The sequence below is a fragment of the Rhinatrema bivittatum genome, chromosome 2 (assembly GCF_901001135.1).
Source record: "Rhinatrema bivittatum chromosome 2, aRhiBiv1.1, whole genome shotgun sequence".
In the NCBI taxonomy this organism is placed as follows: domain Eukaryota; kingdom Metazoa; phylum Chordata; class Amphibia; order Gymnophiona; family Rhinatrematidae; genus Rhinatrema; species Rhinatrema bivittatum.
Genome location: NC_042616.1, coordinates 268497873 through 268522574, shown reverse-complemented (window position 1 = coordinate 268522574; position 24702 = coordinate 268497873). Strand labels below are relative to the sequence as shown.

At 44.1% G+C, this 24702-nt stretch overlaps 1 protein-coding gene across 4 annotated transcripts in view; it reads left to right on the top strand.

The window, feature by feature from the left end:
• The window catches only part of ELMO1 (engulfment and cell motility 1), an 805215-nt gene that overhangs the window by 86294 nt on the left and 694219 nt on the right, over positions 1-24702 (top strand). For all 4 annotated transcript variants that reach the window (XM_029589504.1, XM_029589501.1, XM_029589503.1 and 1 more), the window contains exon 2: positions 14286-14367. The gene's annotated coding sequence lies outside the window, so the exon portion shown is untranslated. The remainder of the gene's footprint in view (positions 1-14285; positions 14368-24702) is intronic.

Here is a 24702-nt window from a genome sequence, read left to right as displayed (position 1 = left end):
CTTTTAATACAGTAAAAATGAGAAAAAAGAGGCAATTCAACTACAATATTGGAATAATAAAGGAACTGCAGTAAGTAGAAAAACATTCCTTGCTACGCGAACAGCGAAATCCTTTTATCTATAGCAATCAGAATAGTATTGTGAAAAAAAAAGAGAATATTCTATAAACTTAAGATCGTCCTTTTTTTTAAATTTGTGAAATGCAATGGATTTATACCATGTTACTTCCTTTGAGACAGGCATTTTCACGGAAACTTGCCCCATGTCAAGGGAAATATAATTTTGTACTGTATATGGCTATAGTGTTTCATTACAAAATGAACAAAAGTCTGGATGGAAACAGCAGGTTTTTTTTTTTTATTGTATATGGTTATATTGTTGCTCTAATGCAAAAGGCGCTATTATCCACATTTGTTGTAGAAATGATAACTGAACAAAATGTTCTTATAAAAATTTAGTTAGAACATGAAGGGACATCTTTCTTTCACCTGCTATACCGTTGTGTTTCCGCTTTCTTTGGCAAGGTAAATAGGCAGCATGGAAAGTGAGTGTGAGATTTAACAGCTAATTCTGCAAGTAGCTGACACATTCAGATCAGGTAGGCCTGGATATGCCAATAGGCACACTAGGACCTATGCCTAGGGTAGAAAAAATCTGGGGTCAGCAGGCCTGCTGAAGATTGCTGCATCCCAGAGAATAGCCCTCTGCTTTCCTATTCAAGCCCTTCCCCTCCCAGGAAGCCTGCAGGGGACAGGAAGGAAGGAGGTGAGGCCGAAGGGCACAGCACAGATCAAAGAAGAGAAACTCTGCTCCCTAATCCAGCTCCTCCATGCCTATCCTGTATAGGGAACAGGAGGAGAGGGGTGAGGCTGGAACGGACAGCCACAGAGCACAGAAGAGTTGCTCTGCTCCCTAATCCAGCCCTTCCCCTGTTGTCCTGCATTTAGGGTGCAGGAGAGGGGAGAGGGTGAGATGATTCCAATCAGTGGAACAGAGCTGGGGAGAGCTCCTTGATAAGAAACGGGCAGCATATAACTGATTGGGAATCAGTCAGTATGGTGTATCCCTTTGTCTCTTCCACGTGTGCTTGCTTGCATGCTTGGTGCACATTGTAAGAACAAGAAGAATTCTGTCACATTCTATCTTCTGACAGGATCCTTCTCTGGTGGGGAAGGAGCTTATAATGATTGTTGAATTTAATTATCAAAATCTCAGGGCTGACCTCAATGGGCCTGAGTCTTAAGTACCTAGCAACACCTTTCATTGCCTTTGCTGCTCCACCCTATATGGCCTGAGGGGGACCAACACCTGCACTACCCCCCCCCCCCCACACTCCTGTAGGGGGTCAAAGACAGTCTTACTCGGCACGCTCCCTGATTCACCCCCCCCCCCCCCCTGGTGATAACTGTCACCACAGCTGATGTGGGCCAGCACTAGAGCAGGAAAGCAGCATTAATGTGTTGGGCTGTGTCCTCCTCTTCTGTCTCCTGTCTGCCACTTTGAATCAAACAGAACATTGTAGTGTTATGTACCATATACTCGTGTATAAGTTGATCTCATGTATAAGTCGAGGATATTTTTTTGGGCCCCAAAATCAAGATTTATCTGTCACTCATGGTTAAGTCAAGGGTAAAATCTCCCCATGGCTGCCCTCCCTGTTTTGAATCCTTCCTTCCCTCCCTCCCTCCTCCATGGCTTCCCCTCCTGTCCCTGCTAGTCCAGCGGGGGGAGAGGGGGGGGGGGGCTAGGAGAGATCAGAATTTTGTTAACAAAACAAAAAAACCCCACCTCCAAACCAGCCCCAACCCTTCAAACTTAGTTAAATATAAAGCCCCCACTCTCCCGACCCCCCCCCCCCCTCGCTCAAAGTTCCTGATGGTCTAGCAGGGGGCCCGGGAGCAATCTCTCGCTCCCGGGCCATTGGCTGCCAGTAATCAAAATGGTGCCAGTGGCCCTTTGTCCTTACCGTGATATGGGCTACCGGTGCCATTGGCCAGCCTTTGTCACATGGTAGGAACAATGGAAGGCCCCTACCATATGACAGGGGCCAGCCAATGGCACTAATGCCAGTAGCCCCTGTCACATGATAAAGGCAAAGGGCTGCAAGCACAGTTTTGATTACTGGCAGCTGATGGCCCAGGAGTGGGAGATCGCTCCTAGCCCCACTGCTGGACCACCAGGAACTTTGGGTGAGTCTCGAGGGAGGTTGGGAGGGTGGGAGGCTTTATGTTTAATGACATTTGAAGGGTTGGGGCTGGTTTTGTGTTTTTTTAACGAAATTTAGACAAAAAAATAAAACTGCACAGTTATACTACACGTATATAAGTTGAGCCAGTTTTTTTAGGCTTATTTTCTGGTATAAATTTCTTGATTTATACATGCGTATATACAGTAGTTCAAAGCAGTACCCGTGAGCCCTGTGTCCCTCAGCAAGAGCCATTGCTCTCTTGCCAACCTGAATCTGTGGTGGAGATGATGGCGGTATGCGCTGTAGATGACTGGGATCATAATAATGTGGGGAAGGGGTTTGGAGAGGAGGAAATGAGAGGGAAGGAGTAGTGTTTTATGTTAAAAACAATATCCAAGCAACTGACATGCAAGGGGATTTTGCATATGGAAGAAGTGGGCTGTCTTAAAACAAGAAGATGCTGCTTCTGTTTACACTGGGGTAGTATACAGGTCTCCAGCTCGCAAAGAACTGGATGGGGATCTGATAGATGACCTCCAGAAAGAGAGAAATGGTATTTGTTGGAGATTTTGATCTGCTGGTATGGATTGGAGTATCCCAACTGCAGGATCTGCAAGAAGTAGAGAGAGAGGATGCCCCTGAAGAGTGCTCAAACAAATGGTAATGGAACCCATGGGGGAGGGAGCGATATTTGACCTAGTATTCACAAATGGGGTAATGTCTCTAATGTCTGGATTGGGTCTCACCTGAGCACCAGGGATCATCAGATGATATGGTTTGATATAGCAGTCGAACAGGAGAGAAGTCACAAGAAGACACAAGTTTTGAATTCAAAAACACAGACTTTGGTAAAATGGGGATGCACCTTAAAGAGCATCTAGAAGAATGAGAGAGGATGGGTGAAGGGAACAACAGTGAACCAAATTAAAAGAAGTTATTTCCTAGCATGTAGCCAGGTGGACTCAGGACCAATGGGTATAATAAACTCCTGATAGCAGAGTTCACTTTGTTTGTTCCTATGCTTCTCTGCTCTCCTATTGGTTTTTTGTACCCCTTACCCTTCTCCAGTTACTTGTAATTTCCGTTGCTTTTGTTCCATGTAAACCGAGGTGATGTTTCGACTAACATCGGTATAGAAGACTTTTAAAATAAATAAATAAATAAATGGGAGACGGAGTCAGATTTCAAAGCTGACGTCAGCCTACATTACCCGTGCAGGAAGCTCAGCTCTTCAGTATTTCTCCGTCTCCTAAGCAGATAGCATACTACACACACTTGAATAGTGTTAGCAATTTTAAACCAAAGAAGAAAGAAAACTTACCTCTAGAAGACGAGCCCCGCTCTCCTGCGGTGATACCTAAGGGTCCCCTCCCCCAGTCAAGTTCCTGAGGTGATTTCCGAGATCCCTCAGAGGCAAGCCTCTGTCTGGTAGCTGGCTCCCAGCGTGGACATAGACCCCAGGGTGGCTGAGAGGTAGCGGGTGTAGAATCAAACGCGGCGGTGAAGGTAATTCCTTCTCCTCCCACAGCCAGAGACCGCCCAGCACGAGACCGGGAAACGCCGAGACCAGGTAAGGTAGAAACCTCTCTTAAGTCTCCGGTCTCCGAGGCTTGAATAGCTGCACAGATTGTCCCTTCCGGCATCTGTTAAATTGAGTTGAGCAGCCCCGTCTGGGCTAGACCTCGATCCAGTGTGAGGGTTCACACAGTGGAGACCTTCCGGGGGGGGGGGTCGCCATCTTGTCCGTGAGGTCGTTGGTGCCATTTCCCCCCCTTGACTGCCGTATTGCCCGCTCAACTGAGCCGTGTGCACAACCGACTTGTGCGCACAGCGGCATGTACATCTGTGCCGTGAGCACAGCGACGCGCATAGATGGTCCGAGCACACAAATGTTGCTGCGCGCACAAGTAGTAGCCTGCGTGCATATCTTCAGCGCACCCGGAGTGCACAAAGACTCCTGGCACGCACATCTACGCGCATAGACGAGTTTTTGAAGCTCCCCAAGAGCACAAACCATGGCACCATCTGTCAAGAAGGCCAAGGGACAAACTCTCTGCCCAGCCTGCCACCGGAGAGCTGCGCAATCTGAAGTGGCCTCTTCCCTATGCCAGCAGGTGCGAAGAGGCTCAGAGGGAACCAAAGCAAGGTCCCTCACAGCCAGCAGAGGGACCCCGGACCTCTGTATCTCCAACTCAGCACCTATACAGGAAGGCACCTCCAGGACCTCCACTAAAGCGCTGCCTGGAATCAACATGGACCCAGGGGCCTTTTCCTGGGTGGAATTCTTCAAAGGGCTGCAGACCTTTGTCCAAGCACACTCAGTACCAGCTGCAACTCTGTCCCAGTCACCACTAGAAGTGCAAGACCTTCTAAGCACCTCTTAGCCCTTCGAGATGTGCCCTTCCTAAGCAAGAGCCTCCCTACCAGAGATACAGACACCTCGGAGGACGAGGCTGACTCCCTGAAGGAAGGAGAAATCCCCCTAGGGATGGAATCATACCGAACCATGCTGCGATTCTTCTCCAAAGACGAGTTACCAGCTCTCGTGTCCCAGACCCTGAAGATGCTGGACATTCCAGGCATGGACACTACAGCGGAACCAAAGATAAACCCCATCTTGGTCTCCCTCCGTCAGGCCTCATGCTGTTTTCCAATGTTGCAAGCGGTACAGCAACTGATTGACCTGGAATGGAATGTCCCAGAGGCAAGCTTCAAAGGAGGATGGGCCCTAGAAGCCCTATATCCCTTGGAACCTGTGGCTAAGTAACTCCTGCGGTTCCCAAAGGTGGACGCCATGGTCTGCGCAACCTCCAAACACACGACCATTCCTGTCGACAGAGGAGCAGCACTAAAGGATGCCCAGGACAGATGACTGAAATCCATCCTTAAATAGTCCTTTGACATTTATTTATTTATTTTTTAACTTTTATATACCGACATTCTTGCATTAAATGCAAATCATGCCGGTTTACAGTGAAACAGAAAGAGCAGGAAAAAATTCCTTAGTCGAATACAATGAAGCAGCTTAGTTAACAAAGGAAACATAGAAATAAATTTTTACATATAAACAAAGGTTTGCACGAAGGGGTGCACAAAGCTTTGTCGCGCCTGGTGTTGAGGCTGTCTTAACTGTCCGATGTTAGTGACGTCATGGGGTGGCGGGTCTAATGATCACAGCACTTACATTGCTGCTTCTTTCCAGTTCCAGGTGAAGATCAAGCTGTTTCCTTCACTTCCCCTCCCATGACTGTGGGGTGAGAAGCGCTGCAGGGTGCCCCTTGATGTTATCTGGCTTCTCACATGCGACGCCTGGTGTTGAGGCTGTCTTAACTGTCCGATGTTAGTGACGTCATTGGGGGGGGCGGGTCTAATGATCGCAGCACTTACATCGCTGCTTTCTTTCTAACTCTTCAGATCACTTCCTGCTGTGCCCTGGTGGCACATTCTTGCTTGCTCCTCTCCAGAGACGCAACCACGCCTGTTGAGACTATTGTTACGACTGTTGCTGCCCGATGTATCCTCTCCGCCCTCCTTACCTCTCTGGCGACTCCTCTCGCAGTTGACTGACGTTTGACTGCCGCGGCGTCTGCCTGCCGTCCTCTCTGGCGCCGCCGGTCTGGCTTGGGCGCTGCCTCCCACCATGCTGTCCAGCTGCCTTAGGGCGTGCGCGCCACTTCAAATACTTTCTTTGGCGCGAATCTCAGGGGTGTCCTCCTGTGAGGACGTCACGCATCCCGGATACAAAAAGTCTACACTACTGCTAGCTAATGGTCGAAGCTCCTTACGGGTGGGATTCGCTCACCATACCTAGCTACTCTGCCTCTCCATTATTGGACTTATTCTATTTGGGGTACCCGCTCCTCGGGGGGCACTAGCTCAAGGGCCCAGGGTGATCATATAGCACCATGTCTGATCTGCACAATTTGATCAGAGAACTAGTTTAATGTGTATATTTCAGTTACCCTCACTAAAATCTGCAGGTTTGAAAACTTTGTGACTGAAAAATAAGGGACAGTTTCCATGTTGAATGCAAATGAATAAGCAATTATTTCTAGCAAATTATGACTACACTTGTAATAGGGTATTGTTGGCAACCTTAGCGTTAGGACATGGGAGATGAATTGATAGATGTTTGTTGACTTTATGTGAAGCATACCCTTCAAAGAGGGTGCGAGACTCATCACTTTTACGGGCCTGTGTCTGTTTTATTGTATCTTTATTGGAAGGTCACACAGCTGTTATGGTAATTTTTTTTTTTTTTTTTTTTTTAGCTAGGTTTCTATATACATGGTTCAGTAAACTGTGATGTGTAGCCAACAGCACGGTTTTGTTTCACTAGTAGACATTGCATCTTTTGACCTCTTCCCACTTTTGTGTCTGATGATACAGAGTACAATGAAAAGTGTAATTTTGTGGTCCGATAAGACAAGTGTACGATATGTTGTATATTGGAAAAAAATGAGCTATGATTTTGTTCAAAAATATAACTCTCTTGTGTTTATACATTTTGATCCAGTCTAACTGCAGTTCTAGAATTTTTACTAGGCCTCAGATTTATAAATGCTTGTGTTTTTGTCTGCAGTTTGAAAGGCTCATAGATTGGACCTAATTTTGTGGTATTTAAGTGTTGTCATAAATCTAGCAGCTATAGTTGCTAAGCTACAGCAGCAATACAGTGTTTCAGAAAGCTGGCATGTTTTTTTTTCCAATATTTTACCTTGACTCTGTTTATTCACTTATATTTATATCTGTGTGCAGAAATATCTACACTGTATATATTTATCCATATTATTTTAGGAATCTTATTTAAAAGTACTATCTCGCACTTAAATGCATTCCCCTACTAGAATATAAACGCAATAATTATAATCTGATTATATATTGTATGAACTCTGCATGGAATAATTATTTAATAATTCACATTTACCTTTTCAATTACAAACCCAATGTGTTTTGAAAACACAAGGGCTTAGCCATCCAGCTGCTTATGGGATGGTGTGAGGCTGTGGTTACTGAATTTGCGTGTTAGTGGTGTCCTCAGGTGGAAGAGGCTGGAGAGTACACAAGCATGGAATACACCGGGAGCACTGGAATGAAACCAGTATCCTTTTCCTGAAAACAAAACCAAAACTGCATGGTAACTGCTGCGTGTCCAGGCAGGTAAGCAAGTGCAGTCTCTGCTTCCAGCTGTGCAGGTTTCTGCACAGATGTCTCGGGAGAAGAGGGGGACTGTGACTTGCTCTGTGAGACTGGACTGTGGATGTCCCCCCCCCCCCCCCCCCCCCATTTGGCAGACTCTTTTGGGCAGTTACTGTTCCTTTTATCGACACTTTGCTTTTGAATGTATTGCGAGAAACGAGAGCATGTAGGGTTTAACCCCATTGCTCTTAAAGATATCTTATCTTGAAAGATGGCAGGACAGATAGAGCCAGACCCTTCTGGGAGGGTCCAAACTCACAATTTCCACATACCCCCTCCCTCCCACACTCAGTCATTTTATATCCCCTGAGACATCCCCAGCTCTCCAGTTTGTCTTAGAGTCCAAGACCTTCCTCTGGTTCTGAGGAGTTTCCAGTTATAAGTCGGACAAAAGCAGTGGTGCAGCCCCAGCAGAATCGCGCTGGTTGCCTTGCAGGGACAGAGAGAAATGCTTCTCTGCCTAGAGTTTCTCCTCCTGCTGCCTAATGGGTCCTCCTGCAGTTTTGGCTCTGTTTACTCAGTTCATCACTGCCACAGGAGATGGGGAGCAGCAGGCACCAGACAAAGCAGCACTTCCTCCCTGTTTCTTCTGCAACCTTCGTAGCTCCTCCCGTGCTTCAGCTGCACAGTTCTTGAACTGCAGAGTACGAGAGCGAGGTCGGGGCAAAGTTTCTGGCAGGCTTAGGCAGCTTCAAAATTTGTCACCCCCGTAGTCTCCACCATCTCTAGGCTTCCACTACTAACTCTTCCACCTTCCCTCCTGCTGCTGCCAACATTTGCTGTTTTAGGTGGCTCTGCATCAGGTTGTGCATGTGTGTGACTGTGAAAGCTGATAGGTGACAACACATGCTTAGAGCCCTCTCTTTCCCCTGCCTTGTTTGGATTCATGGCCCTGGGATTGTGAGTGCACAGTGGCATGCAGTCACTATATCCTGATACAGACCATTTAGCATGCAGAGAAGCAGGTTGGATGGGTGACCACCAAGTGGTGGTGATTGGGGGGAGGGAGAGGAGCAGTGACAGGGGGTGGGGGTCAAGGTGACTGGGGAGCTTCACTGGAGATATGTGGTACACTTTTGCTGCAGTTTGCTCGCCTTACGTGACTTCCTTATGGGTCACACCTGCTTGTAGAGAGATGGAGAGCAAAGAGGTTAAGGGCAGAGGAGAATTACCAGGGTGGGAAGGACAGAGCAGAGAGGGAAAAGAGATCAATGGAATGGAAAGAGAGAGAGAGAGAGCAAAGGGGAAGAGAGAGGGGGGTAGCAGAGATGGGGAGAGAGGGTTAGGGGAAAAGGAAAGAGAAAAAGATGATGGGGAAATCAAAGAAGGGGCAGAGAGAGTAAAGGGAGAAAAGAAACAGGCAGAGGGGAGAGCAGCATCTGAGAGGGAGTATGAGAGAGGAATGTGACTGCTACCCATGAATGTGTGAGACAGAAAGGAGAGTGGCTGCTGAGAGGGAGCATGAGAGAGGGACGATGTGAGAGCAAGCAAGAAGGGGAGGTATTGTTATTGAAAATCCGTGTGAGGTGAATGAGTGACCAAAGTGGAGGTTGGTTGTGGTAATTGAAGATGAATGAATAGGGCTGAGTGATAGTTGCCAGTTAATGATAGATGATACTCAGGATAGAAAAATGTACAACTGAAGAAGATGGGATTAGAGTGAGAAATACAAAGTTGATGAAAAGATGAGAAAATGAAATGAGGGGAAAAAGATGATGCCACCTTTTTTGGTTAAAACCTCATAATCTGGTTTAAAAAAAAAAATATCTGGGTCGTTTTTCTTGGGTTGAGGAAGGCGATGGCAGTATTATAGAGCAAATCTGCTGTTTTGCTTTTCTTGAGTGCCAGGTGGGCTGTTTTACATTCTGTGCCTAATCCCTCGCTGCTTGATGTTGGCTGTGGGCTCGGGGAAGACGCGGGGGAGCCTCCGCTGTGTTGCCTCTATATGTCAGTGATGCCTGAGGTTTTATCAATGACGTAACACCCTTTTTAGTTTATGCTTTAACTACCCAGTGAGTTACCATTCTGCATGTGATGATTGGTGTCTGGTGATCAGCACCGGGGGGGGGGGGGGGGGGGGTAGGTAATCACAGGATCATATGAGAGCAGGTGCTGTTGTAGTCCTTTCATTGGTCTTGTTAGCTTTTAGCAGGAGATACTTGGAATGCATTCCCAGTTGTCCTTGTTCACAAAAACCTGTGGTAGGCAAGGGGGGGATATGGGCCTGCTATAATGTGCAAACTTGATAGTCAATTTTCTGCATCGAGAAGTTTTGAGGCACTGCCAAGTCTTGATGCTTGATATTTTCTCCCATAGGAGCCATCCTTTCAAAGTGATAGAGGGCACGGAACTCAACACAAATTACCCTCCCACTTTCCCCAAAAAAGAAAAAAACCCCCCAAAGCAAAGCATTGTAAGTCATGGACATGATTGACCAGGCTGTATTTAAATGTCCAGAGCACAGGAGGTAGTCTGGACATACAGAGGAATTGTGTAACCAAAGAAGAATTAGGAAAGCACTGGCCCTCTTCTTTGTTTCTTCCCCAATTCCAGCTCTTCCCTCTCACTTTCCCTTCTCTCCCTGCAGCCTGTCCACCCAACACTCTACTTCTCACTCCCCACTGCCAATCCAGCCCATCCACACCACCCCAATTCTTTCCACTCTCCCACCAAGTCCTCACTATTCCTTTTTCCCTCCCCAGCCTGTCTACATTACCCACTCTCTAAGGTGATTGTTGGTCAATTGTACAAATTCATTGCAATGAAATAACATATTTCCTGGCGTGTAGCCAGATGGACTCAGTACAAATGGGATAGTATCCGCGTGCTAGCAGTTGGAGACGGATCTGACGTCAGCACGGGGGCGTATATATCCCCACAGGAAGCGCAGCGATTCAGTAATTTCCGTCTCCAAAGCAGAGTATTGGGTGGACAGGCTGCAGGGAGAGAAGGGAAAGTGAGAGGGAAGAGCTGGAATTGGGGAAGAAAACAAAGAAGAGGGCCAGTGCTTTCCTAATTCTTCTTTGGTTACACAATTCCTCTGTATGTCCAGACTACCTCCTGTGCTCTGGACATTTAAATACAGCCTGGTCAATCATGTCCATGACTTACAATGCTTTGCTTTGGGGTTTTTTTTTCTTTTTTGGGGAAAGTGGGAGGGTAATTTGTGTTGAGTTCCATGCCCTCTATCACTTTGAAAGGATGGCTCCTATGGGAGAAAATATCAAGCATCAAGACTTGGCAGTGCCTCAAAACTTCTCGATGCAGAAAATTGACTATCAAGTTTGCACATTATAGCAGGCCCATATCCCCCCTTGCCTACCACAGGTTTTTGTGAACAAGGACACCTTTACTGCTCATCCCTGCCTGGAAAATGCTTCACGTCAACATAGTGATGTTGGCCCAGCAGTTCTAAAAAGCTTATTTATTTGAATCCTTTAACTGTTCCCTTCTGCATAATTACAGGTTGCAAGGTCCTGTAACATACAGTGAAAGCATAGAGGTCAATATTCAAAGCCAATTAGATAAGATATCTTGTGAGTTATCAGTCTAAATGGCTGATTTTGAAAATTCCCATTTCTAATCTGCCTAAAAGTAAGATAGATAAGCCTTTATCTGGCTAAGATTTAGCTGAATAAGAAAGAGGAGTATTGGGGCATTCCAGAGTGGGGCAGAGTTAGGCGAATAACTCATCTGGCTAATTCTGATGTTAAAAGTTCACCGGGTAAGTTTTTGGCCTAACTGTAGACGTGTTGGAGAGCAAGTTATCCGGTTAAATGGCAAATAGACTATATAAAAAAACAACTAGCGTGAGGCTACTGGCCCTAACAGATTCCCCTGCCTCTCTCCCATCCATAGTCCAAATTCTTCGCCCTGCAGGACTGATTCTGCAGTGCCCTCCCACTGAATATCCAGTTCAAGTTGTCTAGCTAACTTTAGCCGGATAAGTGTCTACTAAACAGCCCACTGAATATAGACCTCATAATGTACAATTCATCAAACCTTAGCTTGGGAGTTCCCACTTGTGTGGCTGATCCTTGTCCATGGATAAAGCAAAGTTGCTTACCTGTAGCCACACAATCCATCCTCTTACCCCTTAAAGTTGAAGGATAGCTTGCTATAAAGACTGAGGAGACTCGTGTGGTAGTGGCTGTGCAGGAATACCTGTGCATGCTCAGAAAAATCTGGGTTTTCATGAGAGAGATTTTCAGGCTTGGCAGCATCAGATGATGGCATCCCATTGTGTGGCTGATCTATTCTGCTATCATTGAATTACTGGGTTGACCCAATCTCATTATTCTCATACTTCATTTGTATTAACCTTTTATTTTTTAATACATTTACAATGCAGGTTAAAATTCAACAGAATGTGATGGAATCTAGGATGGCATCTTATATATTACATTTCACTTAGCAACTTCAAACTCTTACTTATAATATAAATTGCTAACACAACCCATCAGGCCGAGAACCTAGTGGCACTACAGTGTTCCATGATTCGCCCTCTTACATAATCCAAAAAGAGTTTCCAGAGTTCTAAATAATTATGGTGGAATCATGCCTGTCCAGAGTAATTTTTCATAGTTAAATTTACACGCAATATCTGATGGGCTTTAGTTGTGTTCCTGTCTTGTTTTACAGAGTTTCAGGCATTTCTGAGAGGGAAAACAATTAACTTAAATGCCATTAATGAATTAGTGTCCTTCCTCCTGGGCAAAACTTCCGCTGGTTTTGGCAGACAGTGGATTCTGTCTGACAAGACTTTTCTTGAAGATTTTCTCAAGTTTTTAATGCCATTAGATGTAACAAAAAACAGGTGGTGATGGATTGCACCAAGCTTATTTTTAAGTCCTAATATCTTGGGATCATTTATCACACAGACAAATTATTTCCATCCATGAAAAGGTGGGGTTTGTAGCTTTTAAATAATATATTTATTTAGCAAGTGGGCCCAGAGAAATCATCTCTTAAGAGCGTGACAAGACCAGAAGTCTTAAGAACAGAAACCAGAAGCATTGATGGGTGGTGTCAGGTTTTTTTTCCTTCTGCTAGGCTGCGGCTGATTGTCTCTTGCAAAAGCAGCCTGTAAACCACATTATTTTGGTATAGATAACCAGGTTTAAACTTAAAGTATCTTTTGAGCAGAAGTTTTATTAAAATCAGTGAGTGTATTCAGTTCGTTTTAATGCATTATTACAAATCCACTTAACAAGGCATTGCCTATGTCCAATTACTTTGTTTTTATGTAATTTAAAAAATTTGGTTAACATGTACCACCTTTTGACTTTTATCATTTCCAGAAAATGTATAAAATCTCTCACTGTTATAACAGCACTAGGAAACTCAAGGCCTGATTTTTTTTTTTTTTTTGAACATTATAATACACATTGCTTGACTGCTTAGCTTTCAGTCTTGTGCCTTAAAATGCTCTCAGAGTCTAGTAGTGACAAGCTAATTTAATCTCTGTTGTTTCATAGCAATATACTATTTTCTAATCCATTTTACAGTACTAAGGGCAAAAATAAATGCATTCTGATTAATTTATATTTTATGCATTTTATTTTTGTATTTTTTTTAGCTTGTGCCTTTTCATTGGTAATTCAAGGTGAGTTTTACATTCAGGTATGGTAGATATTTCCTTGTTCCCAGAGGACTTGCAATCTAAGGGGGCTATTTACTAAAGGAGGGCTTCCCAAGCCTGTCCTGGGGACCCCTCAGCCAGTTGGATTTTCAGGATATCTGCCATGAATGTGCATGAGAGAAATTTGCATACCATGGAAAACTCAGTACATGCAAAATTATCTCATGCACATTCATGGTAGATATCCTGAAAACCCATCTGGCTATGGTGTCCCTAGGACAGGTTTGGGAAATCCTGTACAAAAGGTTTCCTCCCATTTTCTATTGATAGGAAAAATGCTTATTAAATCGGGTCTGAAGTGTGTATCTGGGGCAATGGAGCTTGAAGTGACTTACCCGGGGTCACAAGGAGCAACAGAAGGATTTGAATCTTGGCTTTCCCAGTTCTTCGCTTGCTGCTTTAAACACTAGCTAGCCCTCCCTTCTGTGTTCACTGTGGTGAGGCCATGCAGTTTCAGTTCCTGAGGCTGATTTCTGCTTCCTGGTCTGGTGGGGTTTGAGTATCCCGTGGAGGCAGTATTCCCAGCCCCTGGGGGAAGGAATCCCAGGCACTGAACAATATCGAACCCTGGTGGTGAGACTCGAGCTTACTTGGGTACCAGATTTTGCAGGAATATTTCTGCATGATCGTAATATTGAATAGTGCACTGCTTTGTGACTGACTGCAAGACAAGGCTCTCTGTGAAGCTTGGAGCATGACATTTGCTAATTCACTTTTTGAATACCATGTTTTGATTACATAGTTTTAAATTCTGATGTAATATTTATAACAGTAGAAACAAACTTTGAGTCAGGCATTTCCTGGTGTTAATAGTTTCCTTGGCAAGTTATATTTTGTTTTAAAAGGCGATGAGAGAAAAATATTTTCCTGGTAATTGATCTCTTGTTTTGTTTGCCAGTAGAATATTTGGCTTCCAATGTACCTTGGCATTCTCTGTTAACTACTGACTACTTGTCCCCATGTTTGGCTGTCTCTTGAATAGTTTCTACTCTCAGTCCTCATATTCTCAGGGGTCTCTGTGCACTAGCATTTGTTAGACTCAACGCTGCTTCTGCAGTGTTCCTCTTCTGTGTTTAGATACAGAGCAGAATTGCAAAGTTTCTCTTTCTGTTAATGAGAGCAGAGCATTTAGCAGTAAAAGCAAAATCCAAGTTATTGGCTGACATTTGGAGCTCTACTTTTTTTATTTATTAATTTTTGTATTGAATGCCTTCATCTGTTGAGTTTTGTCATCTTCCTGTTTTGTCTCATATTTAGTGGCTGAATAACCCAGATGTGGCTGTAGCTGTTCTTATGTAGCAGTTCACCGCTCTTGGCACAGGAACCCCCTCCACCACAGGTAATTGCTTTCTTCTTGCTTGGCTTAATTCTTTCTTTATATTTTGTTTATGACTGACATTTTAAGGAAGTGTTCTTGCACATGCATCTGAATTAGCAATACATACATTGCCTGTTGAATTTTTAGTCTCAGGTTTGACAGGATTCCGACATAAAATAATTCCAAAAGAAAGCCCACTGGTCAGTCTGTCCTTAACACCCAGAGAATTATAGGTAAGACACTACCTGGAATGGATATCTAATTGAGGTAGCACGCAGCCCAGATTTGGACTGTTGACTTCAGGTGGACTGGAAGCAGGCCAGAGAGCAAAACTTACACCACGTGACATCCACCCCTCCTTTAAAAAATAATTTGACCAAGTTGCAAGAGATAGAGCAAGGGGTAGGCATCTCTGGTCCTCGAGTGCCAGAAACAGATCTGGTTTTAGGATATCTACAGTGAATATGTATGAGAGAGATTTGTATAGAATAAAGGCACTGGGCACCTACCTTGCCTACCTGCTGTCCTCTGAGAACACCTGTCACAGGTAAACAGCTTTCGCTTTTTGTCATCCGAGGCAGGTCATCATAGCAGCTCAAGAGAATAATGCATTCATCCTCTACTCTCTAACTCTCTGCATTCTGATATGAGTTCTGCTGATAGATTAGAGCTTTTGTTCTTTATGTTGACAAGCAAGTTCTGAAATGTTTGACTGCTTTGATCCTGGGAGAGAGGGATATAATGGTTTTTCTAGGCACTGAAGTTTAGAATGCCAAATGTTACTGGGATTGTGTTGCAAGCAGTTACTGTGATATTCACGAATGCATCACGCTTGTCTTGTGTGATAACTTATTTTAGTTCTTTCAGTGTTATGCCCGGTGATTACATAAGGATTTGTGAATCTTTTTAAAGATTGTTCATCCTCCTGCCCCCTCCCCCCAGTAGATGAGCTCACAAAAATTGTTGTAAATTTGTTGAATCATTTCGACAAGCTTAACTAAAGAAAATCTGCATTTCTTGCAAATTCAAAACTGATTTTTTTTTTTCAAACTAGCAAATCCCTTAAGGATGTCGGGGTTTTTTTTTTTTTTTTTTTTTTTTAATTTTCTTCAGGTTTGAGAAAAAGCAGATTTCTCCAGCAGATCTAGGAATAAACAATTAGGTCAAATTCAATCCAGGCTAAAATCCAGTAATTTTTTTACATTCAGACTTCTGTCCATCTGTAAGATGAGTTCAGATGTGGGTCATACAAAATAAATGGAGAGATTGCTGCCCTATGGCACACTTTTTTAGGAATTGGAATTTTCTGAGAAAGCTGGTGAAGGCAGTTAATGATTGAATCAACATGGAGTCTATGCAGTCCACACTTTTTCTCTTGTGTGAACTTTTTGTTGCAAAAGTAATATGTGCAGTAGGTGGGGACCACCTCAGGGTTTAAAAAAAGTTGGTAACATCTGGGTCTGGTGACTCACAAGGGGGTCATTAACCAGTAATATATATGGAATTAAAAGTAAATGTTCAGGTGTTTCCCCAAAGACGCACAGACCTGAGTTTGTGACCAGAGAAGTTTCATTTTTAATTTGTTAGCCATAATAGACTGACGTCTTGCTGCCATTGTTTAATTATCTGCTATATTTCCTCTGTTGCTGCATGATTTGAAATTTCTAGCTAGCTAGTGTTTTTAGAAATTTGAATGGTGTGCATTGAAATAACTGTGTTTGTAATTAATAGAGCAAAGGCTAGCATCTGCAGGAGCTGTTTGTTCCCTCCCACTCCTAAGGTGTTTTCTTCTTAAATAGTTCTATGGACTTGGTTAAGTGAATAAGGCTAAGAGCCAATCTAACAACTTATGAAATAGTTACTGATAGCAGAATGGCTTTTTTTCAGTGTAACATTTGTGGTGCTTATGTCCCAAGGCCTACCATTTTGGAGACTTGAGGGTTGTCCAGTTTGCTTGCAGCTGTCTGCAATGAAAAAGCAGGTGATACATTTGAAAGAGGAATTGTTAAGGTTTCAAAAAACCTTTCCTATCTTGATGCAATCAGAATATCTTCCCCAGCTTCCACAGAAGATTCTGCATCCTAAGACTAAATGGTTTACAGTGGGATCTGGTAGAACAAGACATGTGACTATACAACACTCATTTTCCCCAACTGGACTGCATCTTGAAATACTCATCCTTACTCCCACAGAGAAGTCAGACATCCAAGATTCAAAATCCCAGAAATTATTGAATTACAGTCTGCTCTGGCAGAATAAGTCCTGTGAAGAAGAGGTACCCACTCTCTCAGCTCTTACCCTTATGTAATGCATTTTCTGCTTTGGAAAATGAAGAAGCCCCATGAACAGAACATGAAATGATGTCTGAAAGAAAGGTAGTCACCCAGTGCACCCAGAAACCCTTCAATATGGTCAAATGTCATAAAAGAAAGCTGCTTCTGCTGGGAGTCTTAGTCATAAGAGGAACCAATTTGGCAATTCAGTTTGATGGGGACACAATGGTTAAATGCATTTCAGGATCCTCAACCAATAGAAATCCAAGCCAGGTGGTAAATGCAATTTTAGAAGAAAGTAAAAACTCTATCATCATCCATCTGGGGACCAATGACCTCGCTAGAAACAGTGTCCGCAAAGTACAGGAAGATTTCCAAAATCTAGCAGAGAAGATTAGACACTTGGCAAAGACTATTGCCTTTTCAGAAATACTACCTGCTCATGGAAAGGGAAAGAAAAGGTTATGCCATATGGATAATTTCAATATCTGGCTCAAAACCTGGTGTAAGGAAAATAGTTTTGGATACATTGGAGGCTGGGGCTGTGTATGAAGCAATAAAAGATTATATAGTAAGGATAGCTTACAGTTGTCTATGATAGTGTTAGTGTTCGTGGTAGTTGTGGGTGGATCCTTGGGCCGGTAGCAGATGACCACGCTCCTGGGGAAAGATCCCAAGAGGGACCCACCGGTCAGGCTCAGAGTATGGAGACAGACACGCACTAGTTCTTTTATTAAACAGTATATCGAAACCACCAGAGGTGGCAGTAGTGAGCTGAAGTGCCCTGCTGGGCTGTAGTCCCTCAGATACTGGAACAGCGATCCTGGATAACTGGGCTGTAGAGAAACTGAATATAGTGAGTAGGCAGGGTATGCAGAGTTCAGGAACAGAACCTTGATGGTAACACTCACACAACAGTCTCTTAGAAGCAGCCCAGGAGCTGGAGTGCACTGTACTGTATCGGCCCATTTGCTAGCAACATCATGCTGATGATGTACGTGCCCTAGTTTTGGACAGATGAAGGGAAGTGGAGAGAGTAGAGGCTCGTTGGGAATGGGAACATGGGGACTTTAGGCAGTGCCTTGGGGTGCAAAAATTAATCTAGGCCCAGATATGGGGAAATGTAACCATCTGCTCTGTTGTGATCTGGAAAGAATGTAGAGGTGGCTAGTTTGTTTTTGCAACGAGACATATCCAGCTAGCTCAAAGGTTATCTGGTATAGTCAGCAGTGTGGCTGCACTGCTGAATATCTGGCTAACTTCCTTACAGGTCGATACAGTAAGGCCGCGTTAGAGTGCGGCAGGGCCAGGCGCACCCTCGTTTGCCGCACGCACAGTTCTGTTCACATACCGCTCGATACTCTATTTAAATTGCTTGCAAATGCAAGCCGCGTCTGCGAAGCGTTAGGCGAAGCGTTAGGCCCGCGCAACCCATTTTACTGTATAGGCGCTTAATACAGCGCCTATACAGTATCCTGGGTGCGCTGGTACCTGTCATTTGAAATGACAAGCACCAGGAAGTGGATCCCAACTTTAACCCATGAAAACCTAAAAACCGAAAATCCCCTCCTCCCGAAGTGGCTCGACATGTACCAACTTACCTTTTGTTGCTTTTCAGCCCCTTCCCTTCTCTGCCGCCCTCCGGAGGGGGCAGCCGGCGGCGAAAGCCGCTCGCAGCAGTCTCCCCCGCGCAGGTCCCGGTTCTCCTGGCTCGGCAACAGCAGTACAACAGCTAGGGCTCCATCCACCCCGATCCTTCCTGGCTCGGCCAAATTGTGAAGCGGCTTGCGGCGTCCCCCCGCGCAGGTCCCAGTTCTCTTGGCTCGGCGTGAGGTGAGAGCCCACTGTTCTGTGCCCTCTCCGGCACGAGCGAAGCGTGCTTTCATTGGCCGGAGCGCCCGTCGATTTGGGCGCTCCGGCCAATGAAAGCACAAGACGGGCGCGCGTGACGCACACTGTGATGTCACGTGCGCCCGTCTTGTGCTTTCATTGGCTGGAGCGCCCAAATCGACGGGCGCTCCGGCCAATGAAAGCACGCTTCGCTTGTGCCGGGGAGGGCACAGAACAGTGGGCTCTCACCTCACGCCGAGCCAAGAGAACCGGGACTTGCGCGGGGGGACGCCGCAAGCCGCTTTACAATTTGGCCGAACCAGGAAGGATTGGGGTGGATGGAGCCCTAGCTGTTGTACTGCTGTTGCCGAGCCAGGAGAACCGGGACCTGCGTGGGGGGGGGGGGTGACCGCTGTGAGCTGCTTTCGCCGCTGGCTGCCCCCTCCGGAGGGCGGCAGAGAAGGGAAGGGGCTGAAAAGCAACAAAAGGTAAGTTGCCACATGTCGAGCCGCTTCAGGAGGAGGGGAGGAGGGGATTTTAGGTTTTTAGAGGTTTCCTTTTGGGGGAAAGTTTGCCGTCTACCATTACCCCTGCCTCTAACGCAGGGGTAAGGGTAGGCGGTAATTTAGCAGGTTAAACGCGGGGCAAAATGGCAGGGTAAAATAGCGATAAAGTAAAGCAGTAAAAACTGCTTTACTGTGCACCCTCCGACATAATATCATGGCGATATTAAGTCGGAGGTCCCGAAAGTTAAAAAAAAATAGAAAAAAGAAATTTGAAATAGGCCTGCGGCTCGTGGGTCGAAAACCGGACGCTCAGTTTTGCCGGCGTCCGGGTTCCGAACCCGTAGCTGTCAGCGGGCTCGAGAACCGACGCCGGCAAAATTGAGTGTCGGCTGTCAAACCCGCTGACAGCTGCCGCTCCTGTGAAAAAAGAGGCGCTAGGGACACTCTTTTTACCGCTGGCCCTAATTTTAATAAATTAAAATACTGTATCACGCGCACAGGAGAGCGGGTGCTCGCCAGCTCTCCCGCGATTTTACTGTATCGGCCTGTATCTCTGGAATGGGTATCTCCCCAACATCCACTTCAGTAAACACCGAAGCAAAGAATTCATGTAGTCTTTCTGCGATGGCCTTATCTTCCCTAAATGCCCCTTTAACTCCTTGATTGTCTAACCGTCCAACTGACTTCCTTGCAGGCTTCCTGCTTTGGATATATTTTGAAAACATTTTATTATGAGTTTTTTCCTTCTTGGCCAATTTCTTTTTAAATTCTCTCTTAGCCTGTCTTAGAATGTTTTACTTTTAACTTGCCAATGGTTATGCTTTTTCCTATTTTCTTCAGATGGATCCAATTTTTGAAGGAAGATTTTTTTTGGCTAATATAGCCTCTCTTACCTCATCATTTAACCATAATGGCAATCGTTTGGCCTTCCTTCTATCTTTCTTAAATCATGGAATACATCTGGACAGAACATGCTTCTAAAACAGTATTTTTTTTTACAATGCCTGTTGCACACTCTTAACCTTGTAACTGCACCTTTCAGTTTGTTTTTTTTAGCTATTTTTCTCATTTTCTCAAAGTTTCCCTTTTGAAAGTTTAGAGCTAGAGCCGTGGATTTGCATACTGTTCCTCTTCCAGTCATTAATTCAAATTTGATCATATTATGATCTTTATTGTCAAGCGGCCCTACCACCATTATCTCTCTCACCAGATCCTGCGCTCCACTAAGAATTTGATCTAAAATTGCTCCCTCTCACATCGGTTCCTGAACCAGTTGCTCCATAAAACTGTCATTTTATTCCATCCAGGAAATTTATCTTTCTTGCATGTCCAGATGTTACATTTACCCAGTTAATACTGGAGTAATTGAAATCTCCAGTTATTACTGTACCAGCGGTTTGGTTAGGTTCCTTAATTTCTCTTAGCATTTCATTGTCCATCTCATCATTTTGCCAGTTGGACAATAGTATACTCCTATCGCTATACTCTTCCCCAGTTTACAAGGGATTTCTTCTCATAAAGATTTGATTGTGCATTTAATCTCATGCAGGATCTTTACTGTTGGACTCTATGCCATCCCAGACATACAGCGCCCCCCCCCCCCCCCCAATTCTCTCTATCATTACAAAATAATTTCTACCCCGGTGTAGCACTGTCCTATTGGTTATCCTTCTTCCACCATGTCTCTGAGATACCAATTTAGTCCATGCCATCGTTCACTGTTGTACACTCTAATCATCCCATCTTTTAGACTTCTGGCATTAGCATACAAACATTTCGAAGTGAGCTTTTTGTATTAACATTCTGCTTTTCAGTTAATAGGGATAATTTGGAATCTCTTAGATAATGTGATTCTTTACTTACATGCACATAGACTACTTTTCTTTTTATTTGAACTTCTCTGTTGGGATATCACAACTCTTCTGCTTCATTAGTATACTTCAAAGATACCTCCCTCCAAACCATGCACTCCTGTGTGACTGTCTGGTTCCCCTTTAGTTCTAGTTTAAAAGCTCCTCTGTTTCCTTTTTACATGTCTCCTTTTTAAAGGTCTCCAAGATCTCCTTCCTGTGCTGATAGTTGAGATCCCTTTTCTTTACCCAATCGAAACAAAATGAATTATACAGATACAAGTTACTTCATTTTTATAATGTAATATAAAAGATGGCAATGTTTTATATTACATTATAGAAACTGCCAGTGAGCTTCAAAATTCTCTAATTCTTGTCTCAGGAAATTGAAGGGCTGTGCTTTAGATCTTGTAGTTCCGGTTGTCCAATTTTCCAGCGAGGGTGAGTTTGGGGGTTTGACGGTACCTAGGGGTAGCAGAAACCTAGATCTGCCACTGCATCTCTAATAAGATCCTAGATGTGCAAAGGATAAATTAGATGCTGAACAGATTTTCAAAGACATGAGACTCTTTTTACTACTTATACCTCAAACTTCATGTTGCCTCTTATCCATCTTTGACTCACTCCTCAGTCATCCAGCCCCCTTCCTTTTTTCCTGACTATTTCAAAGGCAAGATTGAACCTAACGGACTAGAACGTTCCTCCTCCTTTGCTCCTCTTCTCTCCTCTCTCTCCTCCTTTCTTCTAGTTCCACTCTTCAAACTCTTCCTGTTAAACATTCAAACATGCCCATTTCACACCCATACTGAAATGAACATTTGATTTCTTGTTCGCCTCTAAATGTTGCCCTTTTTTCCTCTTCCATTTTACTTTTCAATACTTTGACTACTTTGTCTGCTCCATGCTCACATTCCTCTTTGCGTTGTCCTTGTTTGATCTCCTACAATGTACTTTCTGCCTTAGTAAAACTACTGGAATGGCTGTTTCGATAAAAGACTTATTCTAGCCAAATCCCCATCCTTATTCCCCATGTAGGTCAATTTTAAAAGCGTTGCTTGTGCACAAATACCCAGATACACGCGTATGTATGTAAGCCATGTGCGAGCAATGCGGATTTTAAAAAGCCGCAAAATACACGCATATGTACCTGTGTATGCGTGAGGTATAAAGGGGTGGGACATGGGCGTTCCAGGCGCAGCCAAGATTTATGCGCATAACTCCAAATTTTAAAAATGAAACCAACAGTGCACGTACACTATATATCTGCGTAACTTTACTGCTGCTCCTGAGGAGGAGCAGGTCTGTAGATCTCAAGTTTTAGGGTTTTTAGGACAGGGTGAGATGTCCGGGTCAACTGGGCAGCATGCAGGATGAAGAACCAGAGGGGTCTTGTTGTTAAATGGAAAACCTGGTGGACTAATTGTAAAACTGGGACTGTGCTTTGTGCATGTATATCTTAAAATTCACTGACATGTTCGTGCAAAAGCAGATATGAAGCTAGTGAAGACACATGGGCTTGAGCTAGCTGTGCTCAAGTAACCTCTTCAAATTAGGAGCATACTTACGCGAGGTTGGTGCATTATAAAACATACGTATGTAAGTGCATGTACGATTAAAAATTCCAGCATATACTGGCTCGCGCGCTGATATGCGCGTGTCTGGGCGCATGCGCGCTCATTTTAAAAACAACCTCTTAGGTTTCTCTACAACCTTCAATACTAACAGTTGGGGACTATCTCAAGACTTCGATTATGTAGCCGCATGCGTGATTCCAGCTTTCATTCTGAGTTTAATTAGGTCACATCGGAACAGGTAAGGGGGTCTAATTTACTTTTTTGCAGGCAAAAGAAACGGAAGCATTCCTGATTGTTTCAAACAAAATCTGAAACTGCTCAAACTGCTACAGAGCCTTAAAACGTTATCTGTCCTCAATCACTCCTTTGTCCTGGGTATTCTGCCCTTTTTAGGCATTGTCCAGATCAACTTCTCCAAACTCTGTGATCACTCTTTCAGTGTTTTGTTTGCTGATATGTCCCCCAGGGCTATATCGCTGTTCGCCCCCCACCCTCTACCCCCTTTTTTTCCCCTGCAACATAACTCTCTCTAATAAACTTTACTCATTCTGTCAGCATCTGTGCCAACACCACACAAGTTTATCTTTCTACTATTGACCTTTGACCTTGTGTCCAAACCCAGGTGTCTGTCATTTTTTCCTGAATATCACAGAGCCACCTCAAACTTTATATCTCAAAAAAATGACCACCTTATCTTTTTCACCTGTTTTCAGCCCCAGCTCCATATCATGTCCATGAACATCCACTTCTTCAGTCCATCACGCTCGCCATCTGAGTCACATTTCATACTCTTTTTGTTTGCACAAATTCTGGCTACACCATGTTATGGTTTCTTCCACAGGAGTACTAAAATGAATTCACATGTTTCTCTCCATCCTTATTCCTTATACCCTCATTCATGTTGTCATCTTTTGATTACTTGAAATGCTGCCTTACTGATCTCTATTTCTGCCAGCTTTGTCAACTGTAATCAATATAGAATACTACTGTCAAAATCATCTTCCAGTCGTGATATTACAACCCTGTTTCTTGTTTGAGTGCAAACAGATGTTCCCAAGCATAGGTTCCAAGTGTGAAGGGCCAAAAGTAAGTTGCAGCTGTCAGTCTGAGGAAGGAGAGAAGAGCAGAAAGAATGATTGAGAAAGTGGACCAAGGGGTGCCAAGAAAAAGTTGGAAAGGCTGACAGTGATGACCAAGAGGAGAATATGAGATAAGGAGATGAAATGGGGTAGCTAGAGTGTGAGAAGTTGATACAACAGAGAAGTAAGATAGGAGGAGAAGTAAGAGAAAACAAAAAACTCAACACACACCCTAACAGAAGCTTTCCCACAGAGGCCACCCTATACATGTTTCGCCCACATAAAAAGACCTCAAGACATAAGTATATGTAATATAGCAGGCTCTGTGTCTATCGCAGAAATGTGTTTGTGCAAAGACTATATCGCATAGAACCTAAAACTAAATATAGAGAGACAGAATGGACATGCACATAAAGAGATAAGATGTGCTGTACTGGGTCAGATCAGTTCAGTCAGTCAGCATCCTGTTCAGTCAGTGGCCAATCTGGTCACTTGGAAGTACATAGCAGATACAAATGGGGAGATCTCTTTGATTTTAGCATATCAGATTGGCCTTGCCAGCTACAAAACAAATATCCTCCCCCCTGGTGGCTGCTCTTTGAAACTACAGGATAACAACGAGCTCTTCCCTAGAGCTTATTACTGCTCTTTGCTGCTGTCTTATTTATTTTATTTTTATTTATTTATTTTATTTAAAGCTTTTTTATACCAGTATTAGTGGTCACATCATATTGGTTTACATCAGAACTGCAGGTAGAAAATACATTAAACAGGTACTGGGGATGGGACTACATAGAAAAAGGGAGAGACGTAGACGAGGGCTGGAAAACAAAAGCCGCTAAACTGTATAAAATAATAGGTAAAAAGTGTAAAAATAACTATGTACAAAGTTCAGTTAAGGTACTGATGCAGCACAGGGACAAAGGTGCAGAGGATCTAATCAGGGTAGGCCTGCTTGAAGAGCCAGGTCTTTAATTTACTTTTGAATTTGTTGACGCAAGGCTCGAGTCAGAGGTATGTGGGTAGTGCGTTCCAACAGGTAGGATCAGCTATGGAGATGGCTCGATCCCTTGTGGAGGTGAGATGTGCCGCCTTGAGGGATGGAACATGGAGGGTTCCTTTATAGGTTGCACTGGTGGGACGGTTAGAAAGTATGAGGCGGAACGGTTCATCAAACCAGTTGGAGTTGTGACTGTAGATGGATTTATGAATAATGGTAAGGTTTTTGTAGAGTATGCGTGAGG